Below are 21,127 nucleotides of genomic sequence, written 5' to 3'. Positions count from 1 at the left end.
GCGGATTCTTAACCACTGTGCCACCTGGGAAGCCCCATAATCAACTTTTTTTAACAAGTGTCCCAGGAGACTGAATGCACCTTAAATTTTGAGATGCTCTAGTCTAGGACCCTACCTTTCACACGTGGTCCTCATTTCCTGTAGTTCAGGAAAACTTGGCAGCTGGGTAAGAAATCAACTTTCTAGGAGTCATATAGCAACTCAGTGACTGAGCCTAGAATACAGTTCAGTTGTCCTTTATCAGCAAGGACACGATGCCTCTCTCACAGCCATAAATAAACTCAGAGAAAAGAAGCCGGATCAGCAAAGGTAAATCAAGTCCTGGATTGTGCTGGCACATGCATATATTGGGAGACAAACAAAAAAGGAAGCAAAAAAGGAAATCTGGTGCATATTTCTTTAAAATATATAAATAGTAGATAATCAGAGGTTGGCTTCAAATCTGGGTCTGTATAAATTTCTTTTCAGGGGTATTGTATATCCTTTTCCCTTTCAGCTTCCTTTTTCACTGGGCCCTCCTCATCCTGGGTTATGTTCTGCAGTTTCCCTGACTCAGACCTGGATCTCGCCTTTTCACCTAATCTTAAAAAAAAAAAAAAAAAAGCAACAACAACCATAAAAACCTGTGTAATTTCCACCATCAGTAGAATATGAATAAATTCCAAATCTCTTTCAGTTCTTACCTCTACTTCATTCAAAACCAACTTGCCTACTGTCTTCAGGAATTTATTCATTAGCATTCACTCAGTCATTCACTTAATTAACATTTATTGAGCACCTACTTAGTATGATACCCAAGTATCATACTAGGTGGGATTAAATCAAACCCATCTCTACCCTCTGGGGGCTCATAGTTTATTGGGGATTTAAACATCAGAAATAATAATACCTAACAGAAAGTGAAAAGTGAAGATTTCTAAAGAGAAAGAGATAAAACGGTTTGGGAGAAAGTTAAAGGAGAGAATCCTTTTGTCTGGGGAAGAATAATAAAAGTTTTTTAAGGGTTACAGTGGGTTTGAAACATGCATTGAAGAGTGAAAATAATAATAATAATATGGGTAGATGTTTAATCTTCCAGGGCTGGCAATGGAAAGAAAGACATCACCAGCAAAGAGAACAGCATATGACAAACGCCTGGTGCTTACCACATATATAGGGTTAGTAGACAGCTGAATCTAGCAAAGTTGACTTCAGTGGCCCCTGTATGAAGGTAAAGTAATGGAAAAATATGTTGGAACAATTATGGAGGTTTTAAATTTTAGGCTAAGAAACTTGAACTTAATTCTATTAGTAACAGAAGACACTGAAGGCTTTCTCAATAGAGGAGTGACACAGCCAATCTCACAGTCTGAGATTTTGGAGGAAAATCCTTATAAAAGAGTATTGGATATTGAAAGTCCAAAGGAAGGGTATCATAAAAGGCTTCGTACAGGGCAATGAAGGCATGAGCTAACAGCAGGCAGAGAAGAGGGGGCAGGGACAAGAGATGCAGTGATAATGGCATCTAACTAGATTGCAACTCATCAGGGATTTGCAAGGAAGAGAAAGAAGTAAAAATAATGCTAAAAGTTTGGATCTAGATGTCTGGGAGGATGATGGTACTAAGCAGGGAACTAAGACAGTTGTTTTGAAGGAAAGTCAATAAATTCAGATTGGGCATCTTCAGCCTAAGACTCCAGTGGGAATCCAGGAGGAAATGTCCAGCAGGCAGTTGGAAATATAGAACTGGAGACTGGAAGAGATTGAAGGAAGTGATTTGGGGATCATTTATCTTGGAGATGAGAGTTGAGGCCATGGGATTGAATGAGACAGGAGAAAGAGGAAAAAGATGAAGGCACCAAGGGTGTTTAGTTGGATGTTCTAAGATCAATATAATAGCAGAGCTGAAGATCCCTTCTTATCTACCTACCCTACCCCCCACCCATCTGTCCTTCACAGCAGCTTTCCCTGCCCATCTCCACCAAAGTTCCTCATTTAGACATGTCCCTTAAGGTGTAAGCTTCACAAAGGACTTAAAGATGTCATTGAAGCATTGGGAAAGCACTAGCCTGGGAAACACAGATTCTAGTCTTGATTCTGCACTAATTCCCTTGATACCTGGGTAGGTAATCCTACTTCTCTGGCCTTGAGTTTGCATCTGAAGTGTAGAGGAGTAGACCAGAAGATCCACAGTCTATCTAGCTCTCTGAGTCTTTCCACTGTGACATGAAGGAGCTTATGAAGACCAGCTGTTTCACTTTCTATGACATCACTCAAATATGCCACATTTTCTCCTTTCCAATGCCAAATCACTGATCATTTGACACTTCTACGACTAAATTTACTTGGCCTGCCTGCTGCTCCAACTAAGATCATTTCAGGCTTTCAAGGACTTCTTATTTCTCCCTATGTCAAATAAAACATCTGGATCGTAGTATGTAGTAGGTCTCTATCATTAGTTGGTTCCTCCCTGTTTCCCCTCATTTTCTGCCATGATTGGCAAAACTGCCACTCAATATCAAGTAGTACAATTTTAAAATGTTATACATTTATGCAGAACTATTTCACTAAATCAACATCGAGGTAAAGTTATCTTTTAAAGGGATCTTAAATTCATGTGGTATTTAATCGCTTCCTTTATTAAGAGAAACTCCAATATTTTTATCTCACTCATTCGATCTGGTGTTGAATCCTAGGGTTGTTCTGGAACAGTATAGACTTCTTTGGGGAAAATCTCCCTTCTCCTCAGTGTCACTCACAACTCTGGCTCGCTCTGTCTTGTAACTCAGACCCTCTTCTCTGAGCTGGCTCAGAAAAATCAGGGGAGGAGAGGGAATGGGGCTCTATAGTGATAGAAATCTAGCAGTTTCCTGTCATCTTTTATTATTCCTTGCTTAGAATTGATTCCAGCTTTCGCTGAAGTTTCATAAACACAGAGATTATAGTCATGTTGGTGTGTCTTTCATTAGCAGATTAAATGCCAGTGACTATTTTTTTTTTCAAATTAAAGGGGTTTTTTTTGTTTTGCTTTGTTTTTTACTCTCCAGAGATAGCAGAATCTTCTCCATTCATGTAGGAATCCAGTTGTTAGCTATCATGTTTGCTGATAATTTAAAGAAGTTTATATCCCTTAGCAACCAGGTACGCTCACAGTTTGTCTATGACATGAATGGAAGACCTTAAAAATACAAAACTCAACCTCTACTAAAAACAGTTTTCTAATAATACTTCTTCAAAAAGGTAATTTTTAAAACAATGCTTGCATAGATAATTTCTTAAGTAGAGAGTTAAAGTGGTTTCAGAAAACCAGGATTAATTTTAATGACCCTCACTTACTTGGTTCATTCCCCCAGGAATACTCAGTGAATATTTTGCATGTCTGGATTTCATTGGCTTTGAATGTAAGGAAGCCGTGCCAAGCCCCAGGTGTCAGATCTCCATGGGGTCATGCAGATTCCCACAGCCTTGAAGGCCTTGGAGACATCACGAAGTCAGTATTACCTGGAAAGACCTAGGACCAATCCTTGGGAGCAGTGAACTAAGAAAGTGTCTTTGCTTTTCTCTTTTCCTCTATTTTGTAATATTTTTGCTTCCACCAGGTGGTAGTAGGTAGGTGCATCCATGGCAAAGGTGGAGCTATCAAAGTGTATAGGCTCACTTTCAGGAAATTACCGAAACAAACTCTGTTTAATGAGAGACTGGAAATCTTAATTAAATGGGATCAATATTACACACAGAATAAAAACAAAAATATAAATGTAAATGTCTTTCCTTGTGGGAAAAGTCAGAAAATGTGTCTGTGCATGTGTGTTCCATTATCTTGAAACAAACTATGACCTAACTTGGCTTCTTTCACATTAGACCCAGTGGTCAGTTTGCTGAATGTGTTGCATTTCCACCCACATTTTCTTCACTCTGAGAAAAGAGAAGCCCCACATGCAAGTTTCAGATTCCAATTACTTTTGGGATATCAGTTTCATGAAAAGAAAAACCCACTTTATTAGAATCATCACAAAATCTTTTAATTTTAGAGCTAGAAGGGGCTTTAAAGATCTTCTACTTCGAACCCCCTCATTTGACAAATAAGGAGAAGTTGCATGATTTATCCAAAGTCACTCAGCATGTGAGTGGTATGGACCAGAGCCCAGCAACTAGGATTTCAATCAAGCTTTTGCATCATCTTTCACCAAGATGCTCCTGTCAAGGTCACAAGTCACCTCCATGTTATTAAATCCAGTGGTCAATCCTCAGCCTCAGATGTTCTTCCTGGACCATCAGCAGCATTTATCCATAACTGATCATTCCCACTCCCATAGTTTCTTCATGTGAGTTCCAGGACACAGGACCTTCTTGGGTTTCCTCTTACCTCACCGTCCTTTCTTCAATCCCTTTTGCTGGTTGCTCCTCATCTCCCCAACTTGTTGGAGGTCACCAGGGCTCAGCCTTTGGACCTCTGCTCTTCTCTAGCTACCCTCATTCCTTGGCTAATCTCATCTCCTTAGTAAAGACTCCGAGTTGTATCTTCAGCCCAAACCATTTCCCTGAATTCCAGGTCCATTTATCTCTCTGCCTTCTTAAGATCTCCACTTAGACATCTAATAGATGTTGCAAATTTTTCATGTCAAAACTGAATTCATGATCGACCTATACAAACTTGATCTATCCAAGGTCATTCCTAACCCCAGTTATTGTGACTCCATCCTTCCAGGCCCAAACTTTCCAAATCATTGGCAGGCAATACCTCCAAAATACACCTCAAATCTGACCACTCCTTACTACTTGTCCTGCTAGCATCTGGCTCAAGTTACCTTTTTTTCTTGCCTAGATTCTTGCAAATGCCTTCTACACATGTACCTGCCTCAGCTCTGGTAGTCTAGTCTCAACATATCACCTAAAGTGATCCTTTTAAAACTTAAGGTAGAGCATGTCACCCCTTGTCTCCAAACATTCCAAAGGCCTTCCTTTTCTCAAAGAGTAAAAGTCAAAGTCCTTACAATGGTCTACAAGACCATACATCTTGCCTCCCAACTCCCTCAAACCTCCCTGACCTCATCTCCTGCTACTCATCCCCTGACTTACTCTGCTCCAGTCATCTTGGCCTCCTGGCTATTCCTGAACCTTCTAGTTGTTCTCCTGCCTCAGAGCCTTTGTGCTTGCTACTCACTCATCCTGAATGCTCTTCCCCAAGATGTCTGCATGGCTCATTACCTTACCTCCTTCAAGTCTTTGCTCAAATGTCAACCCTCACACAAGGCTTTAACTGACCACCCTTTAAAAAATTTTGCCCTATCATTCCCACCTTCCCAGCTTTATTATTCTTTATAGAATTTATTCTCTTCTAACACATTGTATATTTTACTAACTTATTTTTTGTTTCTTTCTACAAGAATATAAGCATCAGGAAAGCAGGAATTGATGTCAATTCTGTTCACTGATGGGTCTCCAGTACATAGAACAGTTCCTTACACATATGTGTTGAATAAATAGTTGTGGTATGAATGGATGGATAGAGTGAATGAATGAGTGAAGGAGAGAATGAATGATGGCTCCAAGTCCAGTCTCCTACTATAACATATGGTTCCTCTATTACTTTCATACTTTTCTGGGCTTGGAAAAAGCAGTTTCTAATACAACTGCTCCTAATAGTGCAACTAATGTTGGAAAATTCAATATGGCAATAAACTTCTGCCATCACTTCTTTATTTGGGCAGATAAGGCTTGTTCTCGAAGAGCTGTGTATTTCTTTATAAGCATATACTTGCAGTTCAGATGGGTTGCCACCAGGTAGAACACTGGTGCAGTCAGAAGCTCTACCTCTCTAATCTACCTCCCCATCTCCCTACATACTGTCCCAGGCCAGGCCACAGTCTCCTCCTAGGTCACTTGCAGAAGCTGCTCTGTTGGTCTTCCTGTTCCTCAGCCTTTCTCCCTTAATTCTCCACCCCATCTCCTCCAACCAGAATGATCTATTTTGGTGGTCTTCAATCTTTTATTTTATTTTTATTTTTTTTGCGGTATGCGGGCTTCTCACTGTTGTGGCCTCTCCCGCTGCGGAGCACAGGCTCCGGAATCTTTTATTTTTTAAAGGCCACTTCTTTTTACTTGTAGGCAGACTTACAGAACAGAGAGTCACTATTTGAAGCTCTAGCCCCACCTCAAGACTGCCTCTGAAGATGTCTCCAGGTCTCAGAGTTGTAGAAGGCAGTTCATATTCCCTGCATTGATATGGGACTCAAACTCGGCCTGGACACTCTGCCTCATATAAACCAGCAAGGGCTCCCTATCACCTAGAAAAGTGTTTCCTCTACCTTAAACATCCATGCACCATCTTCACGATTTTTTGCCACAGTTGTGTGTATCTCGTATTATTATTAACTTAATGTTTTTATTAAAACCAACTCACATTTATAAACTTAGTTTAAGGAATTTGTATCACTATTATCACCACCATAAACTAAAAATCAATGTCATTTGTTATGAATAGAAGGTACTTTAAAATTAAACATATAACTATTCAAATGACAAAGATCATCAGGTACATCTGTAAGTGCACACCACACTGTGGGAAGCACTGGCCTAGAGAATAAAGCCCCAGCTCCTTCCCATGGCCTGTTCAAAACCCTCCAGGAGTGTGGACTTTCCTATGGTTCTCCTCATGCTGTTTCATGCCTTCCTGAGTTTGTTCATGCAGTTGTTCCCTTTGCCTAGAATGCCTATCGCATTAACATTTAGTTTTAGTTGAAAAAAAATTTTTTATTAAAGTATTACACATACATAATTTAAGAAGTCAACTAGTACTCTAGGCTTATAACAGAAAGCAGTTTTCCCTTCTCCCTAATTCCCACTCTCCAGAACAAACACTTTAGATTATTTTTTTTTAATTGTGGTAAAATATATACAACATAAAATTTACCACTTGAACCACTTTTAAGTATAGAGTTCAGTGGCACATTGTTGTGCAACCATCACTACTGTCCATCTCCTGAACTGTTCTCTTCTTTACAAACTGGAACTCCATACCCACTAAACAATACTTCCCCATTTCCCACCCTCCTAGCTCCTGGAGGGTGCCACTCTACTTTCTGTCTCTATGAATTTGACTAATCTAGGTACCTCATATGGGTGCAATCATACAGTATTTGTCTTTTTGTGACTAGGTTATTTCACTTAGCATAATGATTTCAAGGTTCATTCATCGTGTAGCATGCAACAGTTTTAATTCACTTCAGGAATTCCTTTCACCATTATATTGGGAATTCTCTTTGATTCTCTTCTGGAATGGATCTTTTGTTTCAGTTTCATGGTTCCCATGTTTTCCTATTCCATGTTTATTCTCTTATTTCCATGTGGCACATCCTCCTGTATCTTTTTAAGAAAGAGTGCATAAAAGGTAAATTTTTTATGAAATTTTATGAAATTTATGAAAGTATCTTTATTTTAATTTCATATTTAATGGAAGTTTGACTGGATATGGAAATTTGGTTTGGAAATTATTTCCCTTTGGGATTTTGATTACATTTATCAATTGACTCCTAGATCCTCAAGTTGCAGATGTTAAGGCAGATATTTATTCTGATTCCTTATTATTTGTATGTGATCTATATTTTTTCTTCTGAAAGATGTACGATCTTTCCTTATTCTCTATTTTTTAAAAATTTCACAATTATGTGCTATTATGTTTATATTTTATATTTTTATATTTTGGAGCTAATTGTGCTGAGCACTTTTTGTGGTTATCATTTGTGTGTGTGTGTGTGTGTGTGTGTGTGTGTGTTTAAGTTTTATTCCTGCTCCCAACACTGACTCTGAGAATCCTCTCCCTTTCTTGTTTTGCTTCTTGGTTTTGGTTTGATCTCTGTCTTTCTTTTTCTTTTCTTTCTTTCTATTTTTTAATACAGCAGTTCTTATTAGTCATACATTTTATCCACACCAGTGTATACATGTCAATCCCAATCTCCCAACTCATCACATCACCACCCCGACACCCAGCAGCTTTCCCCCATTGGTGTCCATACATTTGTTCTCTATATCTGTGTCTCTATTTCTGCCTTGCAAACCTGTTCATCTGTACCATTTTTTAGGTTCCACATATATGCGTTAATATATGATATTTCTTTTTCTCTTTCTGACGTACTCCACTCTGTAAGACAGTCTCCAGATGCATCCACGTTTCTATAAAAGACTCAATTTTGCTCCTTTTTATGGCTGAGTATATTCCATTGTATACATGTACCACGTCTTCTTTATGCATTCATCTGTTGATGGGCATTTAGGTTGCTTCAGTGACCTGGTTATTGTGAATAGTGGTGCAATGAATATTGCGGTGCATGTGTCTTTTTGAATTATGGTTTTCTCTGGGTATATGCTCAGTAGTGGGATTGCTGGGTCATATGGTAATTCTATTTTTAGTTTTTTCAGGAACCTCCATACTGTTCTCCATAGTGGCTGTATCATTTTACATTCCCACCAACAGTGCAAGACGGTCCACTTTTCTCCACACTCTCTCCAGCATTTGTTGTTTGTAGATTTTCTGATGATGCTCATTCTAACTGGTGTGAGGTGATACTTCATTGTAGTTTTGATTTGCATTTCTCTAATGATTAGTGATGTTGAGCAGCTTTTCATGTGCTTCTTGGCCATCTGTATGTCTTCTTCAGAGAAATGTCCATTTAGGTCTTCTGCCGATTTTTGGATTGGGTTGATTGTTTTTTTTAATATTGAGCTGCATGAGCTGTTTATATATTTTGCAGATTAATCCCTTGTCTGTTGATTCATTTGCAAATATTTTCTCCCATTATGAGGGTTGTCTTTTCATCTTGTTTAAGGTTTCCTTTGCTGTGCAAAAGCTTTTAAGTTTCATTAGGTCGCATTTGTTTATTTTAGTTTTTATTTCCATTACTCTAGGAGGTGGATCAAAAAAGATCTTGCTATGATTTATGTCAAAGAGTGTTCTTCCTATGTTTTCCTCTAAGAGTTTTAGAGTGTCCAGTCTTACATTTAGGTCTCTAATACATTTTGAGTTTATTTTTCTGTATGGTGTTAGGAAGTGTTCTAATTTTATTCTTTTACATGTAGGTGTCCAGTTTTATTCTTTTACATGTAGGTGTCCAGTTTTCCCAGCACCACTTATTGAAGAGGCTGTCTTTTCTCCATTGTATATCCTTGCCTCCTTTGTCATAGATTAGTTGACCATAGGTGCATGGGTTTATCTCTGGGCTTTCTATCTTGTTCCATTGATCTTTGTAGTATAGTCTGAAGTCAGGAAGCCTGATTCCTCCAGCTCCATTTTTTCCCCCTCAAGACTGCCTTGCCTATTTGGGGTCTTTTGTGTCTCCATACAAATTTTAAGATTTTTTGTTCTAGCTCTGTAAAAAATGCCATTGGTAATTTGATAGGGATTGCGATGAATATGTAGATTGCTTTGGGTAGTATAGATATTTTCACGATATTGATTCTTCCAATCCAAGAACATGGTATATCTCTCCATCTGTTGGTATCATCTTTAATTTCTTTCATCAGTGTCTTACAGTTTTCGGCATACAGGTCTTTTGTCTCCCTAGCTAGGTATATTCCTAGGTATTTTATTCTTTTTGTTGCAATGGTAAATGGGAGTGTTTCCTTGACTTCTCTTTCAGATTTTTCATCATTAGTGTATAGGAATGCAAGAGATTTCAGTGCATTAATTTTGTATCCTGCAACTTTACTAAATTCATTGATTAGCTCTAGTAGTTTCCTGGTGGCATCTTTAGTATTCTCTATGTATATTATCATGTCATCTGCAAACAGTGACAGTTTTACTTCTTCTTTTCCAATTTATATTCCTTTTGTTTCTTTCTCTTCCCTGATTGCTGTGGCTAGGACTTCCAAAACTATGTTGAATAATAGTGGTGAGAGTGGGCATCCTTCTCTTGCTCCTGATCTTGGAGGAAATGCTTTCAGTTTTTCACCATTCAGAATGATGTTTGCTGTGGGTTTGTCATATATGGCCTTTATTATCTTGAAGTAGGTTCTGTCTATGCCCACTTTCCAGAGAATTTTTATCATACATGGGTGTTGAATTTTGTCAAAAGGTTTATCTGCATCTATTGAGGTGATCGTATGGTTTTTCTCCTTCAATTTGTTAATATGGTGTATTACATTGACTGATTTGCCTATATTGAAGAATCCTTCAATCTCTGGGATAAATCCCACTTGATCATGGTGTATGATCCTTTTAATGTGTTGTTGGCTTCTTTTTGCTAGTATTTTGTTGATGATTTTTGCATCTATATTCATCAGTGATATTGGTCTGTAATTTTATTTTTTTGTAGTATCTTTGTCTGGTTTTGGTATCAGGGTGATAACATAGGTGATAACAGGGTGATAACAGGGTGGCCTCATAGAATGAGTTTGGGAGTTTTCCTTCCTCTGCAATTGTTTGGAAGAGTTTGAGAAGGATGGGTGTTAGCTCTTCTCTAAATGTTTGATAGAATTCACCTGTGAAGCCATTCAGTCCTGGACTTTTGTTTGTTGGAAGATTTTTAATTACACTTTCTATTTCATGACTTGTGATTGGTCTGTTCATATTTTCTATTTCTTCCTGGTTCAGTCTTGGAAGATTATACGTTTCTAAGAATTTTTCCATTTTTTCCATGTTGTCTATTTTATTGGCATAGAGTTCCTTGTAGTAGTCTCTTAAGATGCTTTGTATTTCTGCGGTGTCTGTTGTAACTTCTCCTTTTTCATTTCTAATTTTACTAATTTGAGTCCTCTCCCTCTTTTTCTTGACGACTTTGGCTAAAGGTTTATCAATTTTTTTAATCTTCTCAAAGAACCAGCTTTTAGTTTTATTGATCTTTGCTATTGTTTTCTTTGATTCTATTTCATTTATTTCTGCTCTGATCTTTACAATTTCTTTCCGTCTGCTAACTTTGGGTTTTCTTTGTTCTTCATTATCTAGTTCTTTTAGGTGTAACGTTACATTATTTATTTGAGATTTTTCCTGTTTCTTGAGGTAGGATCGTATAGCTATAAACTTCCCTCTTAGAACTGCTTTTGCTCCATCCCATAGGTTTTGGATCGTCATGTTTTTCAATCCAATCCATAAAGTTTGGATTGTTATTTGTCTCTAGGTATTTTTTGATTTCCTCTTTGATTTCTTCAGTGATCTCTTGGTAATTTAGTAATGTATTGTTTAGCCTCCATGTGTTTTTTTTTTATGTTTTTTTCAAGGAAATTGATTTCTAATCTTCTAGCATTGTATTCAGAAAAGATGCTTCATGTGATTTCAGTTTTCTTAAATATACTGAGGCTTGATTTGTCACCCAAGATGTGATCTATCCTGGAGAATGTTCCATGTGCACTTGAGGAGAAAGTGTAATCTGTTGTTTTGGATGGAATGTCCTATAAACATCAATTAAATCTATCTGGTCTATTGTGTCATTTAAAGCTTGTGTTTCCTTATTAATTTTCTGTTTGTATGATCTGTCCATTGGTGAAAGTGAGGTGTTAAAGTCCCCCACTATTATTGTGTTACTGTTGATTTCCTCTTTCATAGCTGTTAGCAGTTGCCTTATGTATTGAGGTGCTCCTATGTTGGGTGCATATATATTTATAATTGTCATATCTTCTTCTTGGATTGATCCCTTGATCATTATGTAGTATCCTTCCTTGTCTCTTGTAACATTCTTTATTTTAAAGTCTATTTTATCTGATATGAGGATTGCTACCCCAGTTTTCTTTTTATTTCCATTTACATGGAATATCTTTTTCCATTCTCTCACTTTCAGTCTGTATGTGTCCCTTAGGTCTGAAGTGGATCTCTTGTAGACAGCATATATATGGGTCTTGCTTTTGTATCCATTCAGTAAGCCTGTGTCTTTTGGTTGGAGCATTTAATCCATTCACGTTTAAGGTAATTATCGACATGTATGTTCCTGTTACCATTTTCTTAATTGTTTTGGGTTTGTTTTAGTAGGTCTTTTTCTTCTCTTGTGTTTCCCACTTAGAGAAGTTCCTTTAGCATTTGTTGTAGAGCTGGTTTGGTGGTGCTGAATTCCCTTAGCTTTTGCTTGTCTGTACAGCTTTTGATTTCTCCATCGAATCTGAATGAGATACTTGCTCTGTAGAGTAATCTAGGTTGTACGTTCTTTCCTTCCATCACTTTAAGTATATCATGGCACTCTCTTTTGGCTTGTAGAGTTTCTGCTGAGAAATCAGCTGTTAACCTTATGGGAGTTCCCTTGTATGTTATCTGTCATTTTTCCCTTGCTGCTTTCAATAATTTTTCTTTGTCTTTAATTTTTGCCAATTTGATTACTATGTGTCTCAGCATGTGTCTCCCTGGGTTTATCTTGTATGGGACTCTCTGCACTTCCTTGACTTGGGTGGCTATTTGCTTTTCCATGTTAGGGAAGTTTTTGACTATAATCTCTTCAAATATCTTGTCGGGTCCTTTCTTTCTCTCTTCTCCTTCTGGGACCCCTATAATGAGAATGTTGTTGCATTTAATGTTGTCCCAGAGGTCTCCTAGGCTGTCTTCATTTCTTTGCATTCTTTTTTCTTTATTCTGTTCCACAGCAGTGAATTCCAGCATTCTGTCTTTCAGGTCACTTATCTGTTCTTCTGCCTCAGTTATTCTGCTATTGATTCCTTCTACTGTATTTTTCATTTCAGTTATTGTACTGTTCATCTCTGTTTGTTTGTTCTTTAATTCTTCTAGGCCTTTGTTAAACATTTCTTGCATCTTCTCAATCTTTGCCTCCACTCTTTTTCCAAGTTCCTGGATCATCTTCACTATCATTATTCTGAATTCTTTTTCTGGAAGGTTGCCTATCTCCACTTCATTTAGTTGTTCTTCTGGGGTTTTATCTGTTTCCTTCATCTGGTACATAGCCCTCTGCCTTTTAACCTTGTCTATCGTTCTATGAATGTGGTTTTTTCAATCTCTGTTTTTCTTTTAGAACTCTATCATCACATCTCTGGTGGTCTTTGGTTGTACTTGCTTACCAAAGACTGGGAGAAATTAAAGGTCAATCGGAGGAGAGACCTTCAAGATGGCGGAGGAGTAAGACGTGGAAATCACCTTCCTCCTCACAAATACATCAGAAATACATCTACATGTGTAACAATTCCTACAGAACACCTACTGAACGCTGGCAGAGACCTCAGACTTCCCCAAAGACAAGAAACTCCCCACATACCTGGGTAGGGCAAAAGAAAAAAGAAAAAACAGAGACAAAAGAATAAGTATGGGACTTGCACCTCTGGAAGGGAGCTGTGAAGGAGGAAAAGTTTCCACACAGTAGGAAGCCCCTTCACTGGCGGGGACAGGGGTGGGCAGGGGGAAGCTTTGGAGCCACAGAGGACAGAGCATTAATAGGGGTGCAGAGGGCACAGTGGAGTGATTCCTGCACAGAGGATCACTGCCAACCAGCACTCTCCAGCATGAGAGGTTGTCTGCTCACCCACTCAGAAGGTGGGGACTGGGAGCTGAGGCTCGGGATTCAGAGGTCAGATCCCAGGGAGAGGACTGGGGTTTGCTGTGTGAAAACAGCCTGAAGGGGGCTAGTGCTCCACAGCTAACCGGGAGGGAGTCCAGGAAATAGTCTGGAACTGCGTAAGAGGCAAGAGACCATTGTTTCAGGATGCACGAGGAGAGAGGCTTCAGAACACCACTTAAACAAGCTCCAAAGATGGGTGCGAGCCGCAGCTATCAGCGTGGACACCAGAGAGAGGTATGGAATGCTAAGTCTGCTGCTGCAGCCACCAAGAAGCCTGTGTGCACACACAGGTCACTATCCACACCTCCCCTGCCGGGAGCCTGTGCAGCCAGCCATTGCCAGGGTCCTGTGATCCAGGGACAACTTCCTCAGGAGAACACACGGCTTGCCTCAGGCTGTTGCAACATCACACAGGCCTCGGCCACTGCAGGCTCGCCCTGCATTCTGTATCCCTCTCTCCCCTTAGCTTCAGTGAGCCAGAGCCCCCAAATCAGCTGCTACTTTAACCCCTGCACTGTCTGGGTGGAAAGAGACACTCTCATGTGACCTACATGCAGAGGCAGGGCCACATCCAAAGCCGAACCCCAGGAGCTGTGTGAACAAAGAAGAGAAAGGGAAATATCTCCCAGCAGCCTCAGGAGCAGCAGATTAAATCTCCACAATCAACTTGATGTACCCTGCATCTGTGGAACACCTGAACAGACAACAAATCATCCCAAAACGGAGGCGGGGGACTTTGGGAGCAACTGTAGACTTGGGGTTTCCTTTCTGCATCTAATTTGTTTCTGGTTTTATGTTTCTCTTAGTTTAGTATTTAGAGTTTGTTTTCATTGTTAGATTTGTTTATTGATTTGCTTGCTCTCTTCTTATATATATATATATATATATATATATATATATATATATATATATACACATATATATGTATTTTTTCCTCTTTCTCTTTTTGTGAGTTTGGATGTGTATGCTTCTTTGTGTGACTTTGTCTATAGAGCATTGCTTTTACCATTTGTCCTAGGGTTCTCTCTGTCCGTTTTTTTTTTTTTTTTTTTTCTTTTTTAGTATAGTTTTTAGTGCTTGCCATCATTGGTGGATTTGGTTTTTTGGTTTGCGTGCTCTCTTCTTTCTTTATTTTATTACTTTTCAATTTTAAATATTTTTTTATTTTAATAACTTTATTTTAATTTATTTTCTCTTTCTTTCTTTTTTTCTCTCTTTTCTTCTGAGCCATGTGGTTGACAGGGTCTTGGAGTTCCAACCAGGTGTCAGGCCTGTGCCTCAGAGTGGTAGAGCCAAGTTCAGACATTGGTCCACCAGACACCTCCCAACCTCACATAATATGAAACAGCAAAAGCTCCCCCAGAGATCTCCATCTCAACACAAAGACCTAGCTCCACTCAACGACCAGTAAGCTACAGTGATGGATACCCTATGCCAAACAACTAGCCAAAGAGGAACACAACCCCACCCATTAGCAGAGAGGCTGCCTAAAATCATAATAAGGTCACAAACTCCCCAAAACACACCACCGGATGCACTCTTGCCCACCAGAAAGACAAGATGCATCCTCATTCACCAGAAAACAGGCACCAGGCCCCTCTACCAGGAAACCTACACAACCCACTGAACCAACCTTAGCCACTGGGGGCAGAAATGAAAAAAAATGGGAACTACAAACCTGCAGCCTGCAAAAATGAGACCCCAAACACAGTAAGTCAAGCAAAATGAAAAGACAGAGAAACACACAGCAGATGAAGGAGCAAGGCGAAACCCACAAGACCAAACAAATGAAGAGGAAATAGGCAGTCTACCTGAAAAAGAATTCAGAGTAATGATAGTAAAGATGATCCAAAATCTTGGAAATAGAATGGAGAAAATACAAGAAACGTTTAACAAGGACCTACAAGAGCTAAAGAGCAAACAAACAATGATGAACAACACAATAAATGAAATTTAAAATTCTCTAGAAGGAATCAATAACAGAATAACTGAGGCAAAAGAACAGATAAGTGACTTGGAAGATAAAATAGTGGAAATAACTATCCCAGAGCAGAATAAAGAAAAAAGAATTAAAAGATTGAGGAGACCGCTGGGACAACATTAAGCACACCAACATTCGAATTATAGGGGTCCCAGAAGAAGAAGAGAAAAAGAAATGCACTGAGAAAATATTTGAAGAGATTACAGTTGAAAACTTCCCTAATATGGGAAAGGAAATAGTCAATCAAGTCCAGGGATTGCAGAGAGTCCCATACAGGATAAATCCAAAGAGAAACATGCCAAGACACATACTAATCAAACTATCAAAAATTAAATGCAAAGAAAAAATATTAAAAGCAGCAAGGGAAAAACAACAAATAACATACAAGGGAATCCCCATAAGGTTAACAGATGATCTTCCTGCAGAAACTCTGCAAGCCAGAAGGGAGTGGCAGGACATATTTAAAGTAATGAATGGGGAAAACCTAGAACCAAGATTACTCTACCCAGCAAGGACCTCATTCAAATTCAACAGAGAAATTAAATACTTTACAGACAAGCAAAAGCTAAGAGAATTCAGCACCATCAAACCAGCTTTACAACAAATGCTAAAGGAACTTCTCTAGGTAGGAAACACAAGAGAAGGAAAAGACATACAATAACAAACCCAAAACAATTAAGAAAATGGTAATAAGGACATACATATCAGTAAGTACCTTAAATGTAAATGGATTAAATGCTCCAACCAAAAGACACAGACTGGCTGAATGGATACAGAAACAAGACCCAGATATATGCTATCTACAAGACACCCACTTCAGATCTAGGGACACATACAGACTGAAAGTGAGGGGATGGAAAACAATATTCCATGCAAATGGAAATCAAAAGAAACCTGGAGTAGCAATACTCATATCAGAAAAAATACACTCTAAAATAAAGACTGTTACAAAGACAAAGAAGGACACTACATAATGATCAAGGAATCAATGCAAGAAGAAGATATAACAATTGTAAATATTTATGCATCCAACATAGGAACAACTCAATACTTAAAGCAAATGCTAACAGACATAAAAGGGGAAATTGACAGTAACACAATCATAGTAGGGGACTTTAACACCTCACTGTCACCAATGGACAGATCATCCAAAATGAAAATAAATAAGGAAACACAAGCCTTAAATAATACCTTAAACAAGATGGATTTAATTGATATTTATAGACATTCCAACAAAAAACAACAGAACACACTTTCTTCTCAAGTGCTCATGGAACATTCTCCAAGATAGAGCAGGGCTTGGTTCACAAATCAAGCCTTGGTAAATTTCAGAAAATTGAAATCACGTCAAGTATCTTTTCTGACCACAATGCTATGAGACTAGATATCAATTAAAGGAAAAAAATCTGTAAAAAATACAAACACATGGAGGCTAAACAATACTCTACTAAATAACCAAGAGATCACTGAAGAAATCAAAGAGGAAATAAAAAAATACCTAGAACAAATGTCAATGAAAACATGGTGACCCAAAACCTATGGGATGCAGCAAAAGCAGTTCTATGAGGGAAGCAATACAATCCTACCTCAAGAAATAAGAAACATCTCAAATAAACAACCTAACCTTACACCTAAAGCAATTAGAGAAAGAAGAGGAAAAAAACTCCAAAGTTAGTGGAAAGAAAGAAATCATAAAGATCAGATCAGAAATAAATGAAAAAGAAATAAAGAATAGCAAAGATCAATACAACTGAAAGGTGCTCCTTTGAGAAGATAAACAAAACTGATAAACCATTAACCAGACTCATCAAGCAAAAAAGGGACAAGATTCAAATCAGTAGAATTAGAAATGAAAAAGGAGAAGTAACAACTGACATGGCAGAAATACAAAGGATCGTGAGAGAATACTACAAGCAACTATATGCCCATAAAATGTACAACCTGGAAGAAATGGACACATTCTTAGAAAAGCACAACCTGCTGAGACTGAACCAGGAAGAAATAGAAAATACAAACAGACCAATCACAAGCACTGAAATTGAGACTGTGATTAAAAATCTTCCAACAAACAAAAGCCCAGGACCAGATGCCTTCACAGTTGAATTCTATCAAACATTTAGAGAAGAGCTAACACCTATCTTTCTCAAACTCTTCCAAAATATAGCAGAGGGAGGAACACTCCCAAACTCATTCTATGAGGCCACTGACACTCTGAAACCAAAACAAGACAAAGATGTTACAAAGAAAGAAACCTACAGGCCAATATCACTGATGAACACAGATGCAAAAATCTTTAGCAAAATACTAGCAAACAGAATCCAACAGCACATTAAAAGGATCGTACACCATGATCAAGTGTGCTTTAGTCCAGGAATGCAAGGATTCTTCAATATATGCAAATCAATCAATGTGATACACCATATTAACAAACTGAAGGATAAAAACCATATGATCTTCTCAATAGATGCAGAAAAAAGCTTTTGACAAAATTCAACATCCATTTATGATAAAAACCCTCCAGAAAGTAGGCATAGAGGGAACTCACCTCAACATAATAAAGGCCATATATAACAAACCCACAGCCAACATCATTCTCAATGGTGAAAAACTGAAACCATATCCTCTAGGATCAGGAACAAGACAAGGATGCCCACTCTCACCAACATTATTCAACATAGTTTTGGAAGTTTTAGCCAGAGCAATCAGAAAAGAAAAAGAAATAAAAGGAATCCAAATCAGAAAAGAAGTTAAGCTGTCACTGTTTGCATATGACATGATACTATACATAGAGAATCCTAAAGAGGCTACCAGAAAACTACTAGAGCTGATCAATGAATTTGGTAAAGTAGCAGGATACAAAATTAATGCACAGAAATCTCTTGTATTCCTATACACTAATGATGAAATATCTGAAAGAGAAAATAAGGAAACACTCTCATTTACCACTGCAACAAAAATAATAAAATACCTAAGAATAACCCTACCTACGGAGATAAAAGACCTGTATGCAGAAAACTGTAAGATAATGATGAAAGAAAATAAAGATGATACAAACAGATGGAGAGATATACCATGTTCTTGGATTGGAAGAATCAACATTGTGAAAATGACTATACTACCCAAAGCAATATACAGATTCAATGCAACCTCTATCAAACTACCAATAGCATTTTTCACCAAACTAGAACACAAAATTGCACAATTTGTATGGAAATACAAAAGACTCTGAAGAGCCAAAGCAATCTTGAGAAAGAAAAACAGATTTGGAGGAATCAGGCTCCTGGACTTCAGACTATACTACAAAGCTACAGTAATCAAGACAGTATGGTCCTGGCACAAAAACAGAAATACAGATCATTGGAACAGGATAGAAAGCCCAGAGATAAACCCATGCACCTATGGTCACCTTATCTTGATAAAGGAGGCAAGAGTATACGATGGAGAAAAGACAGCCTCTTCAATAAATGGTGCTGGAGAAACTGGACAGCTACATGTAAAAGAATGAAATTAGAACACTCCCTAATGCCATACACAAAAGTAAACTCAAAATGGATTAAAGACCTAGGAGTAAGGCCAGACACTATCAAACTCTTCGAGGAAAACATAGGCAGAACACTCTATGATATAAATCACAGCAAGGTCCTTTTGGACCCACCTCCTAGAGAAATGGAAATAAAAACAAAAATATTCAAATGAACCTAATGAAACTTAAAAGCTTTTGCACAGCAAAGGACAACATAAACAAGACAAAAAGACAACCCTCTGAACGGGAGAAAATATTTGCTAATGAAGCAAGTGACAAAGGATTAATATCCAAAATGTATAAGCAGCTCATGCAGCTCAATATCATAAAAACAAACAACCCAAACCAAAAATGGGCAGAAGACCTAAATAGACATTTCTCCAAAGAAGATTTACAGATTGCCAACAAACACATGAAAGGATTCTCAACATCTATTAGAGAAATGAAAATCAAAACTACAATGAGGTATCACCTCATACCAGTCAGAATGGCCATCATCAAAAAATCTACAAATAATAAATGCTGGAGAGGGTATGGAGAAAAGGGAACCCTCTTGTACTGGTGGTGGGAATGTAAATTGATACAGCCACTATGAAGAACAGTATGGAGGTTCCTTAAAAAACTAAAAGTAGAACTACCATATGACCCAGCAATCCCACTACTGGGCATATACCCTGAGAAAACCATACTTCAAAAAGAGTCATGTACCACAATATTCACTGCAGCTCTATTTACCATAGTCAGGACACGGAAGCAACCTAAGTGTCCATTGACAGATGAATGGACAAAGAAGGTATGTCACATATATATAATGGAGTATTACTCAGCCATAAAAAGAAGTGAAATTGAGTTATCTGTAGTGAGGTTGATGGACCTAGAGTCTTTCATACAGAGTGAAATAAGTCAGAAAGAGAAAAACAAATACCGAATTCTAACACATATATATGGAAACAAACAAACAAAAAAACGGTTCTGAAGAACCTAGGGGCAGGACATGAATAAAGATGAAGATGTAGAGAATGGACTTGAGGACACGGGGAGGGGGAAGTGTAAGCTGAGATGAAGTGAGAAAGTGGCATGGACATACATACACTATGAAATGTAAAATAGATAGCTAGTGGGAAGCAGCCACATAGCACAGAGAGATCAGCTCGGTGCTTTGTGACCACCTAGAGGGGTGGGATAGGGAGGGTGGGAGGGAGAAACAAGAGGGAGGAGATATGGGGATATATGTATATATATATCTGATTCACTTTGTTATAAAGCAGAAACTAACAAATCATTGTAAAGCAATTATACTCCAATAAAGATGTTAAGAAAAAAAAATAGTTGGAATCTCTGTGTGCATGGATGGGGACAATTGCTTTGTAAACTTCATAGGAAAATGATTGGGCCAGGACTTAACCACTGTGTAAAGGGTCCCCCCTCCCTGTCCATATGAATAGATTTTTCTCTTGGGCTTGTCAGTCTCTTAATGGAGGCTCCTTCTGCTTTCCTGCCTGGATAGGAAGGCATAAGCCTGACTGCCACTCTTCTGAAGTCTTGGGTTGGGGAGGAATAGGCCTGGGAATCTCACCATTTAGGATACAGACTCTCCCTTAATCCCCTAGTAGTTAGTATGGTGTAAACCCATGACCTCACTTCTGCCTGTCTCCTGGACTCTCCTTAGATTCCATTTTGGAGCCCTCTATTCTTCCCCTCAGTTGACACACTTCCACCTTCAGCCTTTACATATGGCTCCCCCAAGGCCTGCTTTCCTCCCGTGCCAGCCTTCAGTTCAGACAGAATATCCCTGATATCTTCTAATGAGCTCATAATTTTTATCTTTCAAGTAAAAATAGAACCTATGAGTAGAGCCCTAAATCTAGGCAGAGGATGAAGTTTCTTTGGAAGTCAAACTCTAAGTACTTGGAACCATAGGGAAGGGAAGGAGGAAAGGGAAATACCCAATTCATGCTTTTCAGAGTTTCAGATCCCTGACTTTAAGATACCAAATAATAAGAGACTGAAGATGAATATCAGGAAATATTTAGACTGAAGCAAGCCTTCAAATGACTATGCACATAGTTGATGCTCTATGGAAACATATTAAGGTGAATTTAACATATGGGTAGTGTGGCAGATATGTGGTAACTTCTTACTGGAACTAAGATTTGGGGGTCT

This window comes from Kogia breviceps, chromosome 11 (genome assembly GCF_026419965.1).
Source record: "Kogia breviceps isolate mKogBre1 chromosome 11, mKogBre1 haplotype 1, whole genome shotgun sequence".
Classification (NCBI taxonomy): domain Eukaryota; kingdom Metazoa; phylum Chordata; class Mammalia; order Artiodactyla; family Physeteridae; genus Kogia; species Kogia breviceps.
This window is presented reverse-complemented; position numbering follows the sequence as displayed.